This window comes from Dicentrarchus labrax, unplaced genomic scaffold (assembly GCF_905237075.1).
Source record: "Dicentrarchus labrax unplaced genomic scaffold, dlabrax2021, whole genome shotgun sequence".
Classification (NCBI taxonomy): domain Eukaryota; kingdom Metazoa; phylum Chordata; class Actinopteri; family Moronidae; genus Dicentrarchus; species Dicentrarchus labrax.
The window spans coordinates 5,462,610-5,470,914 of NW_026136710.1; positions in this window are offsets into that span (position 1 = coordinate 5,462,610).

An 8,305-nucleotide genomic window follows, 5' to 3' on the forward strand; every position below is an offset into this window, starting at 1 on the left:
GTGTGCTTGTGTGTGTACAAAAGATGCATGAGTGTGTGTATGCTTGCAAGTTACTACATTGAGTTTCCATTTTAACCTGTAAGAAGGGGTCACATTGTGTTGTCTTAAACTCATGTTGCATCCCGTATGACAACAATAACCATTTTTTATACGGGTTGTTCAATTTAATGCATCTTTTTTGCTAATTCAGCACCTGATCATAATACTTGCCGTGTGGAGCATTTTTTTTTTGTTGCTTTGATAAAACTGCAGTTTTAGCAAAGTCAATATTATGAGTTGGATTTTTTCCCCTTTCTGTACCAAGCAGCAAAGGGGCCTGGAGATAGTTAAATCAGGGATGTGTTTTCCTTTCTAAGAAAAAAGGAAGGGGGGCACTCCTCTGAATTCTCCAGTAATTTACCTGGCCCAAAGTTCACAGACAAAAGTGCTCCACATTCTTTGCGTTTTCCCAGTGATGTCAGTGTATTTCTGCTTTACTACTGCAACGCTTGACCGAGAAACTCTGCTGCCCAGGTAGTCATGCAAAGCGAACATAGCCTGAAGGTATTCTACAAGCTTTCATGAGTACCTTAAGTCTGGAAAACATTTGAAAGTTTTTTAAACAAGAGTCTGAGCTTTTGCAGAGAATAACATATTACAACCAGATGCTTGCTTTTTTTTTTCTTCCCCTAAGCGGGCTGAATGGAATCCAGACACTTGTTCCTTTAATCTTAGTCCCTCCAATGGGGCAGAAGACAGAGCACAGCAATACTCTACAGGTGGCTGCAGCCACTGGGGGAATGCACGCAGCTTATTTTCTTGTCGTCCCAAACCAGATCAAACAGCAAAACATACAGTAACACAGGCGCTGTTGCTAAGGCAGCACCTATACTTTTATGTAGAGCAAGGGCAGGATGTTGTGTGTTTGGCTACTTGTTGTTAATCTTCCAAAGTGACATATTTCAAATGTCTTGTTTTATCCAACTTACAGTCCAAACCCAAAGATTTAAATTGATTTAAACAGGGATGAGCGTCAAATTCTAACATTTGAAGAGCTGAAATGTTTAGCATTTTTGCTTGATAAATGACAAGCTATGAATGAATCAGTGATAATCATAATCCTAAATTACCTGGCATATCTGATTAGTCAAAGTAAAATTAAACTAGTTACCAGCTATTCTGGATTCCTGTAATGTTACTTTCGAGGGTAAGATCCAGTATTTTGGACATCAAATTGATATTTTTTTTGTGTTTTTAGTCCCTGTCTTTTAGGTTATTTAGCATAAAAAAATAGATGGTGCAACATGACAGATGAAGGTTGAGGCACCACACGCACCACACATTTTATCACGTTCATCCTGTTGTCCCTTGTCGTGAACAGGAAAGCAAGTGATATTTCAGGAAATGAAGTCACAGTCGATTTCTCAACCTCACGAACATAACTGCTTCGTTGAGCTAGTGCTAGAAGTGTACTGAATCAAGTTATATTGATCACATTGTTTACTTGATTTGAAATTGTGTTGAGCAGTTTAGGGCTGGAATGGCTGTTTGTCTAGGCTTTGTGAGTCACCATGAGTAAAGCACCACAGTCAGTTGATGGACTCTAGACTAAAATGTCGAATGCCTTTGGTGCAACATCATAGCACTGATTATAGTCTTCACCATCCACTTCAAGACAGACTCTGGGAATGTTTGCTGCAATGAAAACTATGACCATCACAGGCCTGTCCTTGTAACATTATCAACAAGGTAACAAGCCCATCGACCTGCAGGATTTTAAACCTCACTATATTTTGTTGTAGCATGCTGAATGTGCTGAAAGATGGTAAAGTGTGTGTCAAGTCCTTAGGAAATACCAGTTTCCTTTTTGTGCAAACAGAGGATGACGTAAATGGATCAGTATGCATGCACTGTAAGGACCCCAAAACCCTTCCAAAAGAGGCACTGTGTGCAAACGCAACCAAGGAAGAAGGAAGTCAAATGTGGTGAAACATGTGACTTTTTCTCAGCGGAACAGGGGGTCAGAAAAAAATGAAAGAGATCTTAAGTGACTATTTTATAACTAAAGTAGAAGCATTACACTGTAAATAATCATTCTAAATCAAGTTAGATGTGCTCGTCGAAAGTTCTAAGAAAGGGGAGACCGCAGCGTCTTCGCATTTCCTCTTGGGGGCTCGGGTGTTAAAGCTGGTACTTAAGGCAGCAGAGGTGCCACTAACCAGGCCAAAGGTATCTTGTCTAGGCAGATCAAACACACCAGTGGTTGTACCACACACAAAACACTTGGAGAGACTAGATATTAGCACATTGTGTGGTAGCTTAGAATGAAAAAAGAAGTTGAATCTTGTCCTCTGCCTTGACATGCGAAAAAGTGACAACTGACCTTTCCACTATGACACACCTAGAACGTTTCACTTCTCTCCTGTGGTTGATTTGGGAGCTGGACGTGAAGTACTTTTCTCACAGGAGTTCACTATCTTCATAGTCCTTAGATGTAGTATAAATATATTTTCCTGTCACAACTTACTGATGAGGTAACATGGACAAGGTTGAAACTCTACTCAAAGAGCAGCAGCTTAAGGTGAGTTGAACTACACAGGGGTCATTGTCATTGCGTTTAGACTAGTTGGCAAATTGGCCCCATGGGTGGTCCCCTGACTGAATTCTGGTTTGCCAGTTACACTGTTCAAATGGTGCGTTGCTTTGTTTGTTCAGTCGAGGTGTGAATATCTGTAGCTGTCCTGCTAGAGGGGACAGCTTGGGACGAAAAAGTCTTTCTGGTACTTTTAATTGTAGGCACACGCCTGTCTGTTAGCCATCGCCCCCAATTTAATTGAGACAGGAAAGCGGTATTGTCTGGAGAGGTTCACTCGTTTTCCCTCTTGTTGTTAAGTGGTGCTCCAGACTTTGCCAGAGGGGCAGGGATAGGTTCAATCAAATTCTCATGGTCTTGTTTTTGTGGATTTAAGTCATGCATTCAGAGCAGTGAGACAGCAGGGCTGGTCTCCTGGTATTGTTATTTTGAGTTTGGAACAACCTGGTGTCAGAGTGAGATTTCCTCAGTGTTTTCTGCTGTTGTATCTCATCTTGACTCAGACTCACCCAGGGTCCAGCCTCATCCCCTGCTGTTCACTTGACATTCAAGGCACTTCCAGGCTTGAAACTTGAGCTCGTTTGTTTCCTTCTGCCAGTGTGCTGGAGGCGGGGGGGGGGTCAGAGACTGAAACCTTCGGCAGACTACGACTGACATCCCTGCAACCCCCCCATTAAATCTTACACTGATTGCCACCCACCTGCTGACTCAGTGATACCAGCTCGAGCCCATTTTCTCTTCACCTCTTTCTTTGAACCCCCATGACGGTAAAGTAGTGATGAATGGATCTACATCTGATCTGTAGGCCCCGGACTGCACCCCAGGGAGTGAGTAGCAGAAAGAAAGGAGTCCAAGGGGGGGTAGGTGAGGGAGTATTCACACAGAGTAGGTGTCACATTGACATATGTAAGACATGCAGATGAGTTCAAATAAATGGGCATTTCTACTTTGTTTGATCCTTTGTGTATAATGACAATACATATATCATATAATGATAATGTAAGACTTCCTCTGCCTTTCATTTAGGCTAGTTTGACAGTTTGGTATATACCTGTGTTTTTTTTTCAAATGTGGGCATTATCTGCTTTTTGTTCTCTGTAACATTAGAGTAAATTGAATATCTTTAGGTTTCTGACGGACTATCACTGTTTTTTTTGTTTGTTTTAAATGCCAAATAATGAATTGAGATGTTCTGTTTCTGGCATTTTCTGACCACAGGCATTGTCCTTCTGCTTCCTCAGATCTGAATAGCAGAGGTCTAAGCTATTTTGTCATCTTGTTCATGAAAAGGTGACTCAATCCTCCCCACCCCAAACTATTGCACCCTCTAATCTTTAGTCACTGTCTCTTCTGTTATTTGTATAGCCAGCCTCTAATCACTGCTGTGACAGTGGAAATCATACCACCGATGGGTCTTAGTCTCATGAGCTCTGACATATTGTCACCTGAGCCTCGCACAGTAGCCTTCCATGTTCTCCTAATTACCGCTATATTGTACTACATACTGTAAGTGTCATTTGTTCTGTGGCTGTGACAGCATTGAGTTTCCCTCAACACAGTAACACTAGCACAGAGGCATTGCCTGCACTGTTAGCTGTTTTACGACTATGCAAGGCGAAGGATGGCGAACAAAGGGCTACAGCCTTTTATCTCTGCAACATCTCCATTGAAATTACAAATGCTTTCAAGCCTGAGTGTTCCTCATTTAAGGGAAAACAATGCTGCATATAAACAGGTAGTGGTAGCAGGGATAACACGCATAGAAACACAGAAGTATCCACTGTCCACCTACCCCAAACGAACCTTAGCAGGTGGCACATATTCAGAGGAGGTCATTTTATTCATACAGTGTAAAAATTGGCAATAAGAAATATTTCTTGGTTTGAAATTAGTACATATTTACTTGTACAAAACCACTAATAAACAATAGACATTAAAGTGTGTTAAAGGATATGATAAAATATATTTTGGGACAGAATGCAAATCGAATTTTCATTTTTCTTTTATTCCTGCAAGTTTCACCCCTGGAGTGTTTTCTCAGTCTGTGTTTATGAGCCCCGAAAAGCAAATAGATGTGACAGTACAGATGTTTATTGCAGCATGTGTATGCGCTAAACTGCTAAAGATGCTACTCTACATTTTATTGTCCCTGTTATCTCAATTCTCCTTCTGTCCTCGTCTGTGATCACGTCGTAAGGGGGGTGTTTCTGAGGCCAAGAAACAGTGGGTTCGCTGCTCCTGTGACAGTAGTGGTCTGTTATTGTGCTTCCTGAAATCTTTTGATTCTCTGATTTTTAAAGGATACCAGATGTGGTCAGTAGACACGGCCGGTACCATGTAAGTCTTTTTAGTATTTAACTTTATGGCTGCTTAATGTTAAATGATTCAAAGCCGTAATGGCTCGTGCAGCCATGCAGTTACCACACAATTCGTCTCCCACTGCTGGAGATAGGTCCAGCTTTCACTCCAGCCCACTCTTGGCTTTCTTTACGTTTCCTCATTTGCTCTGTTTTTCTTTTCTCCTTTCTGCTTTCATCACACTGACTCATTGGCTTTCCCCTCTCCTATAATTGCCTTTGTGAGGCTGATGTTAATGGATACATACTTGTGTGTTACTTCAAAATAAAGCTTGTTTGCAATGCAGGAGGCTTCTTGGCAAGGTAGTACATCATTGTGGTCTTTTACTGGTCTCGACTCTCCAGGATTCTGTATCAGAACCTGTTTGCTTTAGCTGGAATATCTTAATTTAGGATTTATTCATAATGGGGGTGCATGTGGGGCATGTGGACATTTATTAATAGTAAATGTAGTAAATTACATTTGAAATGATATCCATCACTTCCTCTAGCATGGTCTGAGCAGGGTATCTTCCTGAGTAGGTGTTACAACTCAGTATATTGTACATTAGCATAGGAAACACGGGATGCATCATGCATACATGTGTGTTAAACACACTGATTCTGAGTCTTTACAAGATGATGATTGCCACGTTTATTCATATCTGGAGATGTTACATGTCAGGGTGGAGTGAAAGTGCTGCCACACCTGAATACTGTTAGTGATGCCAACCACAAAGAGGACCACCTGGAGATTTCTCATTTTGATGATACAGTGAAAGTACTTTTGTATTGTAACTCCTATGAGGCCTTTATTCCCCCCCCAAGAAAAAGGATTGTAAATCAGCATAAAACCTTTTGTTGTTTGCAAGAGAGAATAAAGCTACAGTCTCAAAGTCCTTGTGGGCTGTTAGCAGGTTAAAGTGTTGACTTCTCATACAGTAGAATACAAACAGCTGAGGAACTCAAACAGCAGACTCTGTGTGTGGTGTAAGAGGAGGAGATGTAGTAGGAGATCTGCCATCTCTAGAGCCTCTCAGGCAGTCATTTGTGGTAAAGTGTATTCTTCTCCTACAAAATCATTTTGTTTGATGAAGTCCATGCCATCAACCACATCGGCTATATGTTTATCCGTGTTAACATCAGCAGACCATTCCAGTGAAATATAACCCTTTGGTTTAAAATAGCAACCCCGCTCTTGGCTGTACTAGCCATACTTGCCTGCATGACTTTTATCCTGTCTTATGTTATTCTGCAAGTTAAGGTGAAGTGTGTAACATTTAGGTGGACCTATTGGCAAAAATGGAATAATAACACAAACAAGCGTACCACACATTCTTGTTTACCTGGAGAGTGTAATACATGGTGGGCACATAGCCAATAGTACTGGGAGTCCTGCCGCACTATGATTTGATCCCTTAGGGAGATATTTGACTCTTGTCACCTGAAGCTAAGTTATTAACATGTAGCTGTAGTGAGTAAAGAGCCATTGCAAGAAGAGAAGCCTTATACGACACTGACAGAAAAAGGCACACAGATCTATTTATGAACTGAAACTGTAAGAAAGACTGACAGTTGGGTGTAAATGTAAAACACATAAAATACAAACATGTTTAATGCAGTCTCTCATTTGCTACCATCATGTTTGCCAGCAGACTTAATTACACAGTATGCTAGTGCTGTTTGTAGACATCTACAGTATCATTAAATTCAAAGACTGACACCTATTGGCAAGGAAGTACAGTAATCATGAAGGTATCATTTTGACCCCCTTCAAGAGAACATGTAGTTATGTCCAAATCATGGTTGTTCTTCAACGGAAAATGTCTACATGAGACATGTCATGGCAACACATAGCTTGAGTGCCTTAGCAAAGAGATTCATTCACCTGAACGTATGGCATGTATACGATTAGTAGACAGCTGAGCAGGGGTGTCATTTACAGTAAAATTGAAGTTTTAACTGACCTCTTTTGCCTCTTAACTGTGTCTTGTTTACTGATTGGACAACATGGTTTAGCCTGGCCTGTTTTCTGGCCAAAATACGTATAGAGCGGGAGGTTTTACAGTTGAAAAATAAACTTGTTTCTCAATGACAACAACCCCAGCGAGTCGACATTAGCATGGATTTGAAAACTAATTGTAGCTTACTTTTAAGTGTACAAACACTCGCGGTCAGTCAGTGCCATTGTATTGATATTGATTATTTTCTCCATTAATACCATACTTGCTCCAGCTGTATAATGTTAACAAAGTAAGAGACAAATCTGGATTGCTTCCAACTCTGTTTGCTGGATGAATCCGGGATTTAATTCAGCTGAAGCTTGCTATGTTGTAGCAGTTTAGTATACATAAAGTGTCATTATGGTTCTCTCATGTCAGGCAAATTATAAAGTTCAAAGTTTTCCTTAATTCTAGAGAATGTGTTATATAAGAGTTAAAGAGCTTTGCCCCCCAAAAAGAACAAAAACAGCTCAACAAGAACAATGGCTAATGTGTCTTTGCTGGCCTAACAGGAATAATCCCCTGAACGACGACATCCTATTGGGTGGTTAAGGTAGTTAGAAGGGAGGTGTAGTAATCAGATTAATAACGTCATTTAATCAAGTTGTACTGGTTACAGCATTTCTGTTGTTCCCTCTCATTATACTTGTGTTCAGCCTGCATTCGGTGTGTTTCGATTGATCAATATGTTCTTGGATTAGGCGTTACCAGGATATATGATCTGTCTGGATTTCATCCTAGCATTTCTATATGCAGGATCTTAAATCTGTTCTGCTTGACCGAGACTCGTTCTCTCTGTTTTACTCCTCTGAGATGGATTAACTCCCTTCGGGGCTCCTTATTTCTACTTTGTTGTTGCCTGAAAACCGTTGACCATGTTGCGTAGAAAAAGCGAGTTTTTCGTTTTCTTGAAACCAGAAAAAGAAGAGCCAAAGGAAGAGCCCCCGCCATGTCCTTACGAAGAGTATCTGCAGGTCCTACTGCAGATGAAGATTACAAGTGCTGTAAGTGAGCAGAAATAATTCTTGCTGTTCTTTCTCTTCAAACATACAGTAGCATTAGTCAAGCAAGAGCAACAAAAGCTGCGTGCACCGGTCATTGAATGCCTGTGGTGTACCATTGTACAATATGACAATAAAAGAGCTTCCGCTTTGTGAAAAGTAAGAACTCATTAGACACCAGCATGTTGAACTTTTACAGGCTGCTGCAGTTAAAGTTTCTTTTTGATATCCAAGAATGAGTTGACCACCCTTCCAGTTAGCATGACTCAGAACCGAGTGGCAGCAATTTCCTGTTGCTTAACCGTCGCAATAAGGGTGGGTATTTCTTATCCAGGGAACCGACTACTCATACGTAATACCGTTCACGACTGCTTAGTGACATGGACCCGAGGT